Genomic DNA, 18,745 nt, shown 5'->3' with positions numbered 1-18,745 from the left:
CCCTGTATAGCTATCCTTATCTCAACCAGCAAAAACCCTTGTTCCGTCCTATTATTGCTTATACTCTCTCTACAACAAAATTAGAAATAAGGGCAAAATAGTTTCTGCTGGGTATTGGGGGGGGAGAGGGAGGGGGCAGAGTGGGTGGTAAGGGAGGGGGTGGGGGCAGTGGGGAGAAATGAACCAATCCTTGTATGCACATATGAATAATAAAAGAAAGATGAAAAAAAAATGAAATTTTAAAAATATGTAAAAATACTTGATTTGTTCAGAAGTTAGTAAGAAAGGGGGAATAAAGGGCAGAGAGAACAAGTGGAAAATAAATTTCAAGACGTAAATATATGCCCAACTTCAGTAATAATTGTGTCAAAGGACTACTCATTACAACTTAATATCAAAAATCATCCACCTAGATTTTTAAAAGGAAAATAAAAAGACCATTGCTATGCTGCTTATGAAACACACTTAACCAGATGCTAGAAATTAGAAATAAAAAGGGAGGAAAAGCTATTCACATGTTCATCAAAAGAAAGCTGATGTGTCCATAGTAATTTCAAATAGAGTCAGGGTTGACTTTAAAGCAAGAAGTATTATCTGATATATATCAAATCATATACATATACATATATATTATATTAAAGGCATTTAAAAATGATAAAAAGTTCAGTTCAACAGGAAAACCTAACAACCCTACATCAGTGAACACCTATTAACATAGCTTCAAAAAATAATAAATCACAAAGATGATGTCAGTGGAGAAGAAACAATGCAGTAACACTGTGGTAAGATTTGCAGAAATCGTCCTGTCTGGGTCCCCAGTCCCTGCTCTTTGTACAATGCCAGTACTGTGCCTACTTCTCACCCGCAGCCTCTGAGGGGCCGTGTAGTATTAGCAATGTCAGTAACAGCTACAGTCACATGTGCCCTTGCAGAGTCCATTTTATGATGCTGTGCTACCTGCCCTTGGAGGGACCAAAGTCACCACAAGCAAAAGAACAGGCACACTAAGTCCTTCGGGGTTTATCTCTTTTACCTCGATCAATAGTACTGACTTAGAACTCTTTGTAGTTGAAGTGATAACCAATAACAGCCCATATTTACTTTGCAAAAGGGTAAGTCTTATGTGAGCCTAAACGTTTGGCACAGTTTGATTAGCATGTACACAAATATCACACCTTCCTCCTCAGGCAAAGAGTTGATTAGCAATCTGGAATAAAAAAGGCCGAAGGACTGTAACTGTTTATGGTTTTATGCAGACCGTTTTTGTTCACACTGAACTTTGCTCCTTTAAAAGGTTCTTAATCATGCCTAGAGATTTGCTATCGCCCTTCAATTCAAGGGTAATTTAAGACATGGGTAGTGTCAAGGCCAATCCTCAGCAAAATTATGAGGAAGTCAGTTCTACACTGGGTCGGAAGGAAACAGTTTATTCCCTTGAAAATAATCTTTCCCGCTCCTCCCTTCCTCAGCCAATTACAGCTCTCCCAGCACCAGTCATTACATCCATTAAAACCAGCTTTCAGTTCCTTTGAGTCTTATCTCCTTCCAGTTGTTTGTGTCTAAAGACAGTTTAGAATGTATCCTTCTGATGGTGTTTGATTTCTAATAAATGGGAAGCCCAAGCTAAAGAATAAAGCAGGTTTCAATAAAGAACTTTTTTTTTTTTTGAGGTACTGGGGCTTGAACTCAGTATCATCACTTTGAGCCACTCCACCAGCCCTTTTATTCTTGTGAACTATTTGCCTGGGCTGGCTCCCAACCACAATCCTCCTTATCTCTGCCTCCTGAGTAGCTAGGATTACAGGTGGGAGTGACTGGTGCCCAGCAAAAGAACATTCTTGAAGCAGTGAGCAAAGTCACAACTCAAAGGTGCTGGAGTCATTTCAAGTCACAAAGCAAAGTCTTTGCAAACCTGAAGTGATACCCAAGGCAGATCCTTGCCTCTTGTTTTCAGAGATCTGTCACTTTTCCAGTAAGTACCCTAACCTCTGGAGTTTTCATCTAGCATTCACTTACTCAACTGCCATCTATTGTACACCTACTCTTTGTCAGCATTGGACAGCATCCTCATCTAAAGCACTAAAGAGTGTCTTAGCTCTGAACCTCGCCATACAGAGAGCAGGCAGCGTTCACTAAACATTCCATCACCATACACAGAAAGTGACCAGATCATAGAGAAAGAACCTTGTTCATAGAAGCAAAAGATTAATATGTGGCCTTGAGAAAAGTCTGAGCCATTTGGAGCGGCATGACAGAGGAGGGCAAAAATGCAGCCAAGGCAGTAGCTTGAGGTATGAATCCATTGTCATCATTAACACCGTCCCCAACTTCATTCGCAGCCTTCTCAAGGAAGGATAACTGAAAGCTTTGTATTGCCAGGCCCTGTTCTAATCAGTTTGCAACTTTCGAGTAAGTCATGTATCATAGATTGTGTAGGGTATCACATGTCATACAAAAGTGCTTCAGGTGTGTACTACAAGGATAAAACAGATTATGCTCATAAAGATGGCTACTACTAAAAACCAGAAAATCACAAATGTGTTGTGGAGAAATTTGATCTTGTGTACTATTGACTTAGGTGTAGAATGGTACAGCCACTGTGGAAAACAGTGTTAAAATTAAAAACAGAATTACCAAATGATATAGCAGTTTCACTGCTGGGTATGTAATACCCAAATAACTTGAAAATTGGGTCTTTTTTTTCTCTTTATTCATTTATTCATATGTGCATACATTGTTTGGGCCATTTCTCTCCCCTGACCCCCCTCAACCCCCTTGCTTCCAGGCAGAACCTGTTCTGCCCTTTTCTCTAAGAAAATTGTGTCTTAAAAATGACATGAACATTATTCACTATTGATAAAACATGGAAGCAACCCAAGTGTCCACTGGTGAATGAATTCATAAGCAAAATGTGGTAATACACAATGGAATACTATGTAACCTTAAAAGGGAAGTAAGTTCTAACACACACTACAAAATGATTTAACCTTCAAGACATTATGCTTACTGAAATGTGAAATAGAAAGGAAATGGTGTTAAAAGACCATATATTTACAGTGGTGAGATTTGAGACAGGCAAAAGGTGGAGCAGAAGGAAGCAAATGGAAGGAAAAATTGGAAATCTAAGAAAGTCAGGGAAGCATCTTCCTAGAGCTAAAAGAGCTAAAGGTAGAAAAGTTCGAGTCAGGGGCCCAGATGGAAGAATTAACCATAAACATGAGGAGAGAAACCTCACATTCTAAGAGTGAGAAAGGATTATTAGTATACATTAATAACTGAGGGGGTTCATTGTGATAATTCCATACATGTGAACAAATTCACCCCTTCTATTATATCCCATGCCTTCCTCCACCCTCCCCCTTTTTTATACAATGTTTGGTGGGTTTCATTATGCTGTCTTAAAACATATACCTACAATGTAAGGAAATTGCCTTTTTATAGTTGAATTTCCATTACAGAAGTACAATTCACTTGAAGAAATAAACTCCTATCCTCAGCCAATTTGATTAAGCTCTGGAGAACAGGGGTGATTCTTTCAAAAATAAAATCAATCCTCCATTTTTTTCACAAGATGGTCACTCACTGTCTTGACTGAAGACTTGACACCACCACACGACACATTATATACTCTACATTTTCCAAGGAGCTACAAACCAAATTAAGCCCACAGCTGCCTAGTACAACTACCAATCAAAATCTCTGCCTTGAAAAGGGGCTTCTGATTCCTAGAGATTATTTAACTCCCTTTTCTAATAAACCAAAGCTTTGGATACTAAAGAGAAAGTAAGCCCCTCCAAAGCAAGTGTTTTATTTTAATAACTAAGTCCTCATAGCTAATTACATAAAATAATAAAGTAGGAATCTGAACTTATCTTCAGCATTCACCATCTTCCATTGTCAGCCATTTTCAGTGGAAAAGACAACACTGAGTAAAACTTTCATGAGTAAATCAAATTGTATTTCCAATTTGTGCTACAGGAAGTATCTGAAGTTCCGTCTCTTCTAGCATGAAAACCATTTTGTGGATTTCCCTCTGCTGCGTGGACAATCCCCGTGTGAGTCACATATACTTCTTCAAATTTAGTGTTGTGTTGGGAGCAGTGGGAAATCCATCTGCTTCCTTCTTTTCCCTGCCCTTCTAGTCACTGCTACCAGCTGAAGTTGCTGGATGTTCTATTCTTTGCTGTTTAGTGCCTGAGGAGAATTCCTGGCACCCATTGTGTGCTCAGAAAAAAATCTTGAATTGAAACCCTGACCTGTTTCAAGAGGAGGGAAGGAGAAAATAGAAGAAGTCTTTACTATCGCAGAAGAAAGTCATCTTAAAAAACAAAAACAAAATCAAAAAACAGGAAGTAAACAGAGCTCATCTTGGTGCACTAGAGCCAAGGAAGAATTAGTGAGATAACCAATGAAGGGGTTTTTAAACCTTGCTCTATTATATGAATGTTGACAGACTTTGTAATATGCTAAGTTAGAGGTGGAGCAAGGTGGCCTTTATTTTACAAATACTTATAGAGTGTTTAGGATATAGCAGGTACAATGCTGAGTGTTGGGGATGCATCTGTATAGCACAGACACAATTCCAGTGTTTTGGAGTACTATAATTTAGGGTCATCCTTCAGTCATCTTTCATTGTTCTCTAATCCTGGAAGGGATGTCCAACCTGGAGCTGCAGCGCTGGTTCAGTGGACATGTGTGTCCCTTAATTTTCTTTCATTTGGGAATTTTAACTCTTTTGATCTGTCTCAGGATTGCACTTGGTGGGTGGCATTCATGCAGAAACATCTTAGACTATTCTTTCCAATCTGTTGCAGCAAAAGTTGGACTAGGAAAGAACTAGGAAAACTTGGAAAAGGAGAGATGCTACAATGAAGCAGAACTGAAAAGGAGGTTGTAGTGTGATTAGAAGCAGACAAGCCTACTATGTGGTAACAAGGAGATATCTGAAGGATTGTCTTATCAAACCACACCATTTATGAGAATGGTAAATGAAGGTTCCGACAGGAAGTAACCCACAAGAGCCACACATCACACTTACAAAATGGCTTCTTTTTACCTGACCATTAAATGTTTGCACTTCTTTTGGCATATTTTACCTAAAATGCAGCTCTAACAATCCTGTATACATAGTGGTTAAGAATAAGAGACTTAGCATCAGACAGTTCAACTTCCCATTTGTCCACTTGTGACCTGAGTGACCTGGAGAATTACTTAACCTAGTTGTATCTCAGTTTCTTCAGTTTAAAATGGAAATAATCTTGTTATTGCTTCATGTTTTCAAGGAGTTTAAATTGGTAAAACATAACAATCATATAAAAGTGCCTAAAATATACTATGAAATATGTAAGACTTTGTAATGTATACATATGTATAAATATGTGTGTGAATGATTTTAGTTCATTTATCCTTCAAATATTCATTAAATTCAACTAACCAAATTGTAAACAGAATTTTATTTCCTTTTCATTTATTACTTCACTGTTCTCTTTCATGTGTTTTACATGAAACACAAAGTGGTGTGTTTACTGGATATTCTTTAAGAAGTATGCTGAATCTATTCAGCAAATAGATTTTTAAGAAGATTGGAGAAGCACCATCTGTGAGGACACATCTGTATTGCAACCTACGCATATCTGTATTGCAACCCAAAATATTTCTTTCCAAAATGGTGCTGACTCCACACAGGGAATGTGTGTGAAGTTAGGATACACAATGCAGTTTTGAGGTCTTCTGAAAATGACACAGGCCCTCACCATATTCACATTCTCCCCTCTTCCAGGACAAACTGAGTTTCACCCAGAACTGCAAAGTTTGTTATAAGATGGAGAGAACCAACAGAAATTTCTAAGCCAAGAAAATTACCTTCTTTCATCTTCAGCCATTCAAATTTAAGACAGTGTCCTCTTTCTTTTCTCTGGTGGACACAGAAAATAGCCCCCACTGCTGCTTGATGGGAAAGAGAAGGGGGCCATAGACACATGGACAGGTGCATTCCCCTACTCACCCTCTGATTTCTCTCACACTCCTCTTTTCTTGCACTCCCAGGATAACACTTAACTATGAGGTTCAGGAACCTGGAAGTGAAGCAAGTGTTCCCAATTGAGAAAAGGTCAAGTGGAAATAAGAAGAACTGACATTTACAGAGTACTGACTTGGTGCCAGGCAGTGTCCTCAGCCATTCATGTGCGGAAGCTCATGTTGTCTTTGTAACAACCCTCAGCAAGATTCCTATAATTATCTCCATTTTGTAGAGGAGGAAACTGAGTCACAAAAGAAAACTGGTTTCAAATCAGTGCTAGAAAAGGGGAGAGTTGAATTAAAACTCAAGCCAGTGGATGCTGGAGTCTGTCCTCTAAATTAGTTGATCCTCTGAATGCAGTGCCAGCCCATGACCTGGCTTTTAGCAGTGCAGAGTAGGTAAGAATAGAAACTGAGAATAAGCACTAGGAAATTTATAGCTATTTGCTCTTTGCCTGGTATCCAAGTGTGTCATCAGCAGAATCAACTCAGTGAACAGAATGTAGAGCAGTTCTGCACTGTGGAACCCACACGATGAAGGACATGTGGTATCAGCTGCATGCTAGTCATACACAGCAAGGCAGCACGTGGAGCCATGAGTGATTAGAAATTTACAAATAAGTTCTTCACCAGAGATTGTTTGTAAGCTCTTCTTTAAAACATGTAATACGGCCCAAAAAAGCTCTATGCTTGCCACAATTATAGTAAATTGGTCAGCATAAATGTATGTAAGGAAAGGAACACCAACTCAGAGCCAGAAGATAATAAATACTGGACATGATCAATAATAAGATGTTGGAAGTTAATAAGTGCCTTGGAAAGATTTAAAGAGTAGATAGAGCAGAAGAGGGGAATCAGGAGTTGAGGGAGGGATGAGCAGTATAACACAGAGGTTATTAGGGCAGGACACAGTTATTTTCCTTGGGGAGATAATCTTTTTTGTGAATGTTTAACTTTTCCTAAGTTTCTCCCTGCCCCTTCCTCTCATAGGTACAGGCTGTCCTATTTCCTCCCTGAATCAAAGCATTAAAAAGACAATTCACTCTGTGCTGACCAAGGAAGTCTGGTCCATCATAACATGTGCTCCAAAACTAAGTTATAGTTTAGAATAAATGATCCCCAAGATCTCTTCCAACTTTGAAATCTTATGACTCTAGCTGAAAGAACTGATGTATATTGCTCTCAGGGAACTGAAAGACTAAACATTCATTTCAGAGAGGGTCCTTTGGTATGATTCTTTCATTTATTTAGCATCCATTTATTGATCATCTCCTATGAGTCAGACATCACCTTAGGCACTAATGTTACAGAAACACATTAGATATAGAACTCTGCCTTTGAGAACTTCAGGGTTCAGCAAGAGAGCCAGGCATATAAACAACAACAAAAAAATGACAACACAGATCTTAACTACTAGGACAAATATCTGCATAGAGTGCTATCAGAACACAGATGAGAGAGAGTATCACATTTCTCTGGACAGTAGAAGAGTGAGCATCATAGTCAAACTGAGAGGTTGTGATAGATAATTTAGGTTTTGAAGAATGAAGAAGAGTTGGTCCTCTTGAGTACAGAGGAGTGAAGCCAGACCAAAAAATTGAGTGGCATATTCAGAGAATAAAAATATGACACTTAGTCTAGTTGAAAGATAGCATGCATACGTAGGTCCTGATTGATGAAAGAGAGAACTGGGAAGCCAGGAATAAGAGATGTGACTGAAAATATTTGTTGTTTTTTTGAAGTTAGGCTGTCAATATGCTTTTCCCCAGTTTGTGACTTCACACACATACATCCAGAGAGAGAGAGAGAGAGAGAGTTACCATTTTCCTTCTTTAGTCCTCTATAACCTCATTTATAACAAGATGTGGAGCCCCTGCATCACTAAACTGCAAACTCCATGAATGGTTTACCACTGAGTCCCAGTGCTTAGTGTAGTGACTAGCACATATAAGCTCCAAATTCTTGGTGAATGAATGAATGAACCAGTAAATAAATGAATGACTGAATCAGTTATCACTAATACAGTTTTCAACTCTGTTTGTGATTTCTGTAATCTCTAGATATTTCCACAGTTTGGATAGATAATTTGCATCCCTTGACAAAGAAATATTGTGCATTGAGTATACATATGAATATAATTGCATATATTTGGGAAAATAGGTCTATGGGGCGTCAAAGACTTTGAGCGTTCTTAATCAGAGCCAGAATAGAAGATAAAGGAGAGACTGATCAGAGTAAGCTTTGACTTTAAAATAATTTCTGACGATTGAGACCCAGTTGTCTGTTTCTCATCAGTTTCCCTCACTTCCCTGTCTATGGATTAGAAATGACTATATTTTTCTAAGGCAACACTTCTGCTGTGACCGTGTGTTTGGACTTCCTCTCTCATTTATACTCATAAAAGGAACAGGCTCCAGACTGAAATACAGCCATCCCCCCTCTTGGCATAAATGAACTATGAGAAGTTTCCAAAAGTACTCATTGTTCAAAAGGACTTTCCTGATGATCCTCCACACCCCAGGAATGACTTCATCCTCTTACATGACAACTTTTGTAGTTCTTTTATTGTGGAAGTTTCAAAACTACAAAATTAAAAAAAAAAAAAGGTAGAAAGGGTTCTCTTACAAACCCCTGTATATCACCTACTCAGTTGGCATCATAATCAGTATTTTGCCAATATAATTTCTGCCTATTGGCACCTCCCCCCAGTTTTGTTTGTTACTTTTCTTGTGGATTAGTGTAAAGCAAATCCCAGATGCCATGTCATTTCATGTGCAAATGTTTCAGTATGAATTTCTGAATGATAAGGTCATGTTTTGAATGGTTTCCCTAGCACTATGTTAGTAATGTACCTAATAGACAACAATCTCTTAATTTCATCTTATATTCAGTCCATATTCAAATGTTCCTAATTATCTAGAGAAGTCTCTTTACAGTTGATTTATATGTATTTAGATTTATATGCATTTTTATATGATTTCTATGCAATGAGATCTACATACTATATTTTTGTGGCTGCTGTTTTAACATAGCAACTTTAGATTGTCTTCCTGCAATATTTACCTCCCTTCCTCATGTAGAGGCTAAGGTTGAAATATGTAAGAAAGGGGGAAATAAAAGTGGCCATAGCATAGTCTGCTGTGACAGCACCATTCTTTCACAAAGATTTTCACTCAATGCCTGCTGGTGGCAATCCATAATATGCAAATGGAGAAAGGAGTCAATATGTCTTAAACATGCAGGCCTTCACATTGCTCCTTCTAGGAATACAAATCACAGGAGACACACTCAGGTGAATACTCAAAAGAGAATCACCGTGATCCTCCCTTCTATCGGGATTCATTTTATTTTTTCCCAATGATTATTACATTAATACCACCTTATATTTTTATATTGTGATTTAGAATAGTGTTTCCATTCCTGTTCAATTTATTATAACAAACAGTATGCTCTTCACCAAAAAAATGCTTTATATTGTACATTTCTCCAAATGAAGGAAGACAAGGCAGATGTGATCTTCCCTTTTCTACAGATGTTGAGAAAGCTTCAAGAATAAGCAACTAAGGCCTCATGCCAGTCAGGAGAGTTGAACATTAGATGCCAGCTTAGGTGTTATCAAGAACAAAGATCATTTGAGGAAATATACCATGCCTTAATTTAATATAGAAAAACCCAAGACTGGTTTCCTACCAAACACTTACTATCTAGCTGACAACTAGTGAAATGTTGTTTATTCCCTCTAGGGCATCCACTAACTTTAGTATCTCCCAGGGTACCCATTGCTCAGAAAGCCATACCTACAAACCATTTGAAGGTCATTGTACCAGGTGTCTTCCCTAACCCCAAGAAAATTATCAGGGAAGACAACAGCAATGGGTTCATTTTTTAGCAATTTATCCCGCTAGCTCAAAAGGTAAATTTGCGCAAATTAGATTGAAGCACTTATAATTGAGATGCCTAATGCTAATTCACACCCAGGTCTGTCTCCATTCTATGTGCATGGAAGGATCGCACTTTTCCATTGCCTCATAGTTTGCACGGTCACGTGACTGTTCTAGTCAGTGTTCTGAAGAGAAGGGCTAGGTGTCCCCTCCAGACGACTCTAATTAAAGTGTAAGACCAAATAAAATATAAGACCCTACACATGTTCATTCTTGCATCGGCTGTTATGGAGGAGGCCTTGTGTTGAAATGGCAGCAGAAAAAATCAAAACATCCTGGGATCATGAGGACTGGAGGATGTGACTCTGAAGAGGCACTCAACCTGTAGGATATTGCAGGTGAGTATGAAATAAGCTTTTGGTTAAGCCACTGAAATTTACAATTTGTTACTACACCATAGTTTGTCCTATCCTGGTTGGTCTGGAACTTATTCCTCAAGACATTTTGCTTTTTACTTGCTGAAAAATTGTCACAAAATTCATGTAATTCAACAATGACCATGAGATTGATGTAAGGTGGCAGCTGGAGTTGAGAAATACATACTAGCACATCATCCCTGTCAGTAATTTGACCAAGAGGCCTTTTTAGACAGCATTCATTCATTTATTCATTCAAAAACAACTAATGTTACTACACATAGGTATAGAGAAAGGGGCTGAATATTCACTTGAGTACAAGGCTATTATGATCCTCAAACTCAGGGGTTCTAAAGTCTAGGCAGAGAAAAAAAATACAATGAAAAATATGTTGTTGAGAGTCACAGGTTGCCTTGAGGTCATATAACAAAAAAACTAAATTAATCTGTCATAGAGACTCTAGAAATCTATCCAAAGAATAGACTACTTGAGTTAGAACTTAATGTTAAGAAGACTGAGCTCAGAAATGATGGAAGATCCAGTCAGAAAGAAAGACTATGGAAAGATCCACTCAGAAGGAGAAAAGGCCTCCAGAATATTGGCAGCATAGTAGGTAGACTGAGGGCACAAAGACATGATGCTGGTGAGAAAGAAGAAGGGAGTTAGACCTTGCAGAGAAACTGACCAGTTAAAGATGTGGGTTTTACCATATGGACAATAGGACGTCATTCAAGTGCGTTAAGTGAGGGTACTGATATGATCATACTTTTATTATTTACAATTCTAGTGTGGCTATAATAGATAATAGAATAGAGAGGCCAAAAGTGGAATTTGGAAAATGATAGCAATCATCTTAGTGGAAAAAAATGATAAATTAGGAATAGAGAGAAGCAAAATGATTTAAGAAGTATTTGGGAGATAAGTATAAGGTAACCTAACTTCCATTTTTGCCTGAGACAAGGAGCTTTCAGTGCTGAAGCTGGGGCAGTTCTGAGTTAACTAAGATACATGTGAGCTTGGTAGCTAGTTAAATTAGGAATTGAAAAAGAGGATGGAGTCAACGTGGAGAATTAAATGGAAGGTGGTATCATCTATTGAGATAGAAGACATTGAGTAAACAATAGAAGAGAGATTATGATTTAAATCTGAGATGTGTAACCAAATGGAGATTTCAAATAGGCAGTCACATATAGGCAAATCTGATATATAGTAATATATCAGATAGTAATTAAAATAAGTAACTATAGCCAACTTTTGAGTTTCACCTAATTTCAAGGAACCATTATAGTCACTTAGCATATATTACGGACTAGATGTTTATGTCCCCTGTAAGTTGATATCTCTAAAGTGATGGTATTAAGAGCAAGAGCCTTTGGTAGATAATGAGATCACGAGAGTAGAACCTCATTAACGGGATTAGCATACTTACCAAAAAACATGAGAGTGCTAGTTTCCTCTTTCTCCCTTCTCTGTGTGTAAAAATATAAAGACAGGATGGCCGTTGTTAATCAGGAAGTAGTATATCACCAGACACTATAGTTTCTTGATCTTGGACTTCCCAGCCTTCAAACTGAGAAAAAAAAAATTGTGCTGTTTAAGTTACATAGTCCATACTCTGTTACAGCAACCTGAGCAGAACATGACAGCGTATTTTTAACTCTTCTCTTAGAAGAAGCTGTATTAGTTAGCTTTCTCATCACTGTGACAAACTACCTGGTATAAACAATGTAAGAGAGGAAGTGTTTACTTTGGCTCACTGTTTCAGAGATTTCAGTCCATGGTCTCCTGGTCTTATGCACTTGGGCAGAATATCATGGTGGAAAGGGCATGGAGTGGAGAAGAGCTGTTCTCTTAATGGCAGACAGGAAGTTGAGAGAGAAAGAGAGGGAAAGACTCAGAGAGAGAGGCAGAGAGAAAGAGAGAGAGAGAGACACCAGAGATAAGATACCCCCAGAGACCAGACTTAGTGGCCTACTTCTTCCAGTGAGACTCTATCCAAAGTTTCTAGAACCTCCTAAAATAGCACCATAAGCTGGACCTAGGCTTTGACACATGAGCCTGCACAGGACATTTCATATTCAAACCATGACAGAAACTCATGTTGTAACTCCATTTCACACCAAAGAAGTTAACATAGTTAATCCCACTTGAAAATAATGACTAGGGAATTTAAATGCAAATTAACCTGAATTTGAAAGCGACCTTTCCTATTTTCTAGTTGTGTGACCTTGGACAAGACCCAAGAAATTTAACCAACTGAATCAGATCAGAACACTGGGTTGCAAATGCAGTTTCATTTACTCCCATCCCACTCCTGGCTATGCCACACTGGCCTTATAATTTCCTTCAAACACATGGAATAAAGTCTTCCTCACTGACTTAAATTTTCATGTCCCTCACTTTGAATATTTTCCTTCCTCTTGTTTGAATACTTGCTCCCTTTGCTCATTGGGCCTCTGTTCTGATCAAATACTGCCTTCTCACAGAGGTGTCTCTTAACTATCTTGTTTATTCTGCTTATTTAATTTACATGTTTATTTTTGTCTACTTGAACAGACTAAAGCTCCAGGAGATCAGAACATTTCTCTGTCTTGTTCATCACTGTATTTCTAGAATCTGAGCTAGAAAAATGTCTGGAACACAGTAACTTCTCAATATATTTTTCATAAGTAAAAGAAATATCCATTTGTAGTTAGAACTGTGGCCCCAAGAACCTAGTGTTCAAAAGCACAGGGATTTAGACACAGGAAAAAAGGGGAAGAGAAGCCCCTAAAATCGAGGTAGAAATTAGAGCTTATACACAGGAAAGCGGGAAGCACACTTATAATTGGTACTGAAGGCAAAATGTAAGGGAAGGAGGAGCAGCAGGAGGGATGACTTAATTCTGTGTTCCCAAAGGGACTCTTCCAGGGCTCTTTGCAGCCCCTTAAATAAAGATAATACTGATGCCACAGCAAGAGACTGAGCAGAGCTTTCAGATGGAAGACAGAAGGCTCCATAAGAGATAAGAAGCCTGCAGGAAGAGAATACTGCCAGACCATTACCAGACAAAGTGTGAAATGCCAAACACCTCTTTGACTTTCTTTAAATACAGAGCTCTGTGACTCAATCTTATAGCACTTCCTTTATTTGATAAATAAAAAGTAAACATTTTGCTTGTAGATCCCAATAGAATAGCCTATAAAAATAACAGGAAGCACTCAGCTCTGTAATTGTGCATCTTAATGTGGCATAGGAACATTTGTCACTTCCATACACTTCTCTTTGCTGCCTACCCCAGATGTTTCAGGAAGTCCAGTCAATCTTATGGGAAATTAAGCAGTAGTAAGATTCCATAGTTGTCCTAGTCTAGACTCCAATATTGATCACAGAACAGACATATTGGAGGAATAAGGAAGAGTGGCCGCCTCATGTCTTAGATATAAATACAAATATCAGTACAGAGTGACCTTTAATGAATGCAAATCTACTTTGTAAAACCTCACATCTGTGACTCTTTTCAATGTGTACACTAATGGGCAGCTAGATGTCCCCTCTCAGCTTCCTCTGATTCACTTAGGAAAACTCCTGAGAGCCCACTAACAGGTTTTATGTGTTCCTCATTGATGTTTGCTTTTCAAATGTTTGTCAAGTTCAGGCATTAGTCTTGGTCTTATTAAAGTTTAAAGCATTTGAGCAGTGAAAATAACCCATAGTAAATGACAAAAATTGAGACTTCTAAAGACTGCATATGCCAAGTCCATTTTATAGCCCTAGAAATTTGGAGCCCCTCTCCCCCAAAATTAAGAAGTCTCAATATGGAAGAGTGATAAAGCACCCACCATGCACTCATTTACATCTTTCCTTTTTAATTGAATTCTTTAAAACGAAACTTTATCACCTGATATTTCCATATGTATGGAAATAATGTCTTGCCTATTTTGTAAGTATTATATAAATATTTAGTATATATTGGCATTTCACAATAGTTTTCATTTTATAAGAGATAATAATAGTTCCAAATAAAGTTTTGGAGGCCTATACCAAGATGAAAATAATTGTTAAAATATGTAAATCACTCTTCACTTATCATTATCATTTTATTGCCAATATTAACCTTTAAAAATAAGCCATTCTTACTTAAGTTGGATTTTTGGTTGTTAGTGCTTTGGAAAGTTTTTGTTTTGATTTTTTGAAATAGGATCTTCCTATGTATCCTAGGCTGGTCCTTCACGTGCAATACTTTTGCCTCTATCTCCCAAGTGCTGGGATTACAGGCACATGCCAACATACCTGCTTTAAGTTTTAAGCCTTACAATAAATTATATATACAAACTATTAGGATGGTTAGGCCTTAGATATCCTCAATCTAATTACATATAGGGTAATAATAACTTCTTTAGCAAACCAGCCAATGATTATTCTGTCATTACTTCCAAAACTATTCAGACACCCAGATAAGTTAGTATGGGGTAAGAAACCTACATATCCTTTGGGCATTGGTACCGACCTCCAACACATACCAAGATCTGAAAATACTCAAGTCTCATACAAAAAAAATTGTGTTGAAGTTACATATGGCTTACACATACCTTCCTATATACTTTATTTCATCTCTAGATTCCTTATAATACCTAACATAATGCAACAGCAATGCAAACAGTTGTTACACTGTATCGATTAGGGAATAAATCAAGGAAAAATTCAGTACATGTTGAGTACAGACACAATTACTTTTCAAATATTTTTGGCCTGTAGCTTGTTGAATCCATAAATGTGAATGCCATGGATATGGAGGACTAACTCCGTGTTCAATGCCTTTCTATTTTTCTATTTCATGTAGTCACCCCAAATGTTGGACTTGGATTTTCTAATTCATATCATCGGTTCCTTCGAACATTTTAACTTGTTGAGATCACTTTGAATTTTGTAATCTTTATATTCCACATGTATCCTTCCTATTGCATCTCCCAAATAACAGAAAACACTATTATATAGTCCTCAGTTCTCATTGTCTACTCCAGACACTTCTCCTTGTGACTCGGAGACATCATTAATATTCTTTAGGCATGGCTACTCAAACTCATTCTACAATTCGTCTGCCGATAATGGCATCCTGGGCAACTCTTGTCAAAACTTTGTCCCTGAGGACATCAAAAGAGGCTCTATCACATCTTTCTCCAAAGCATTATTCAAGTGACAAGGTATGTGAATTGTGTTTTTGGCTGAGTTGTTCTCAGAATTTAATATTCTAAAATTTTGGAATCTGAAGAAAGTCTTTTACAGATTGCAACAGTGCTCAAGCTAGTCTCAGCCCAAGTTTTAAGATAGACTTGTTCTTAACTCAGAGGAATTTATGAGTGAACTTTAAAGGATTATAATTTCCTGAGATTGTCAGGCAATGTGTTGTGGTTGTATAAACACATGCATTTTCTTAGAAGAAAGCCCCCAATTCAAAAACTACCATCAAGTGAAATTAGTTCTCTAATTAGAGATGCCCCGAGCTTAAGCCCATGATATTTTTTTGCTATTGCATTTTTTATTTGTGTTACACAGCACAAAGCCTGCAATCTTAATTTCATTCTCTATTCCTTTCTGATCGCTTCAAGAGCAAAATGAACTCTACTTACAGCTACATGGATTGTGTTTTGAAACATAGACATCTTAAACAATTGCATTTAGCATAAACTTTTAAAATCTCCCTTTGAATAAGTCTTTAAATACTAAGTGTTTGCAAAAAGAGAGGATTTTTGGTGTTGTTACTGAACATGAATGATGAGGACAAAAATGAAGTGGAGGATTAAATTTAGAAAACTGTGAGTGAACTGATAATAACCCAAAGGTACAGCTAATGAGACTAGTCCCTAAATTAGTCCTTAAGACTATTATGAAGAGAGTTTGGATCTCTAGGAAATAAATATTATTTTCTGGAAAATGAATAGAGTAGCTGTGCATGGCTAACTCTGAAGAGTGTTACAATCTGAGTCAATGTAGCGTGCTGGCGGGCAGATGCAGCTGTTGTTGTTCTTGTAGGAATTCCCAGAGTAACTGGTTATATGCCTTATTTTATGTTAAACACTGTGTTTAGACTCTTACTTACAGAAAGTTAGGATTTTGCTACTGGTAAAGAAATGAAGCACCACCCAGAGAGATCATTGGAAGGAGGAAGATTGCTAGACAGGATGATCAGAGGGAAATAATGAGGGTCTCAGATCAGACAAAGGAGGAAGTTCAATTCAGCATTTCCAAAGTCAAAGATGGAAGCAGCTTCAGGCCACTTTCCGGAAGGATTACACATTTCTATCATTTTTTTTTCCTTCCACATGCCAGTTTGTGTATTGAGATGTACAGGAAGAGAACAACGTTTATTCAATAAACATACATAATACTTGCACTTAATATTTGATAGTTCAATGTTATATACAAAATGAATTGGGGAAAGAAAGCAAAGTGGAAAAATTAAGAAGAGGCAGATGGAGGTGATAATGTAAAGAACACCAGCCATTTTCCCTGCCATGGCAGATAAACTAGCATGTGGCTTAAATGAGCATGAAACAGAAGGCATGGAACTGCTGCTTCCTCAATGAGCTCAGTTTGCAAGAAGATTCTCACTCTATATAATTTTGGTGTCTACAAAATGGCTTCTAATACCAACCAATGGCTTTGCCCAGTATCCAGATAAAAACAAAATGACATTTTGAAAACACTGGAGGGAAAACTGGTTGAGGGTTCCTATCAAGAGTTAATACATCCATTTCTAAAATGACCAGTCTCTTACTAAGTGATTTCTAGGGTAAGTGTGATATACACACAACTCCATTGGAAACATTGACTTTCTATTTTGATGGGCAAAACAATACACCCTTTGATGATGTTCACAACCAAATTTCCAGAACCTTTAGATAGGTCTTGATTTGGATCATCTGGGAAGCCCAGTATAATCACAAGGAGCCTTAGGGTAAGAAACTTTCCCAGTTGTGGTCCAAGGAGATGCAAATAAGGAAGGATGATCTGAGGGATGAAACACTGCTAGCTTCAGAAGAGGAGAAAGGCAGCCAAGAACCAAAGAATGAGGTGGCCTCATGAAGCAAGAAAAGTCAGGATTATCCCTTCAATCTCCCCTAGAACTTCCATAAAGGAAACCAACTCTGTTCTATTGACTCCATGACTTCAGCCTATTAAAACCTGGGTTGAATTTTTGACCTCAAGAACCCTAAGATAGCAAATTTGTGCTGTTGTAAGCCACTATATTTGTGGTAATTTGTTATAGCAGCAATAGGGATCTAATATAAACTTTAACCTAGATGTAAGCTAAAAGTTCTCTATTCTTAGGCTGCAATTTCAGAGAACAGTCTATGCAGAAGGAACTGCTTATCTCTGTAATAGGAATTAAAAGAAATATGGTATACCAGTAATAAATACCCTATATGCCTTCTTTGCAGTACACTAAGCACTATTTCATTGCAAATTTTCTAGGCATGGGTCCAGGTCCCATCTTCATCACATATTAAGCTTCTGTTTGTTTTAAAATTTCTGTTTCATTATCAGCAAAAGGAGAATGATAATCACTTTTGAGCAACATCACTACAGCCCTAAATGGAAATAGAAATGACATATTCTATTCTCTTGCAAGTCAACTGGGTAGTTCCCCAAATGCCATTGTCATGCTAGCGCATGCCTACACATCTTGCATCCTGACCTCTCAACATGGCATGCCCTTTCTGCTTGCCTTCAATTTCCATAGAAATGTTCAATGATAACCTTATCTAAGAATTTTAGGACACTTTAGTCTTATTTAAATACCCTTTTGGTACTCCTCTGTCCCTGAAATTCATGGTAATAACTACTATAAAATTGTTGAGCTTGCTTTTGTTAGTTCTGATATATTAGAGGGAAAAGCTACCTTAGCTATAAAAGAATAAAAATTAAAACTCAGTAGCTTAGCACACAGACTTATTTTTTTACACATTGCACAATCATTTGGAGCTCTGTGGCTTTCTTGGATGGTTTTCCCCTAGCAGCGATTTGGGGATCTTGGCTTCTTCCAAACTTGTATGCTACCATTGTCAATAGGTGACTTCCTTCATGACCACTGGAGGAATGACAAAATGAGAGAGTAAGCAGGGAGTCTGATAGTCATGCTCCAAAATAATGTATACTACTTCTGCTTGTGCTCTGTTGTCTAAAACACAGCCACATGGCCCCAACCTAACTGCAAGGGAGTTAGGATAGTCTTCCTGTGTATTCAGGAAGTGAAAGGATAGGTGAGTATCTCACCAGACTTTGCCCAAATTAATTTGAAAGAAACATGAGTTCATATTCCTTTACTTTAGACCTTGTTTTCAAATAATGTTTCATTTGCACATCATGAAAATGACCAGTTTGCATATATAAACTCCTCAGAACATTAATTTTGTTAATTTGATTCCTCACCTCTGCCTACTGCCTTTA

The 18,745-nt window shown here is 37.7% G+C and overlaps 1 long non-coding RNA gene across 1 annotated transcript in view; it reads right to left on the bottom strand.

Annotated features, from left to right (window-relative positions):
• Nucleotides 1-18,745, bottom strand: part of LOC141421383 (uncharacterized) — a 48,104-nt gene that overhangs the window by 14,338 nt on the left and 15,021 nt on the right. Inside the window, exon 3 of the long non-coding RNA XR_012445972.1 lies at nucleotides 11,745-11,885. This is a non-coding gene — a long non-coding RNA (uncharacterized lncRNA). The remainder of the gene's footprint in view (nucleotides 1-11,744; nucleotides 11,886-18,745) is intronic.

This window comes from Castor canadensis, chromosome 3 (genome assembly GCF_047511655.1).
Source record: "Castor canadensis chromosome 3, mCasCan1.hap1v2, whole genome shotgun sequence".
In the NCBI taxonomy this organism is placed as follows: domain Eukaryota; kingdom Metazoa; phylum Chordata; class Mammalia; order Rodentia; family Castoridae; genus Castor; species Castor canadensis.
Note: the sequence above shows the minus strand (reverse complement) of the source record. Positions and strands in the feature narration are given on the sequence as shown.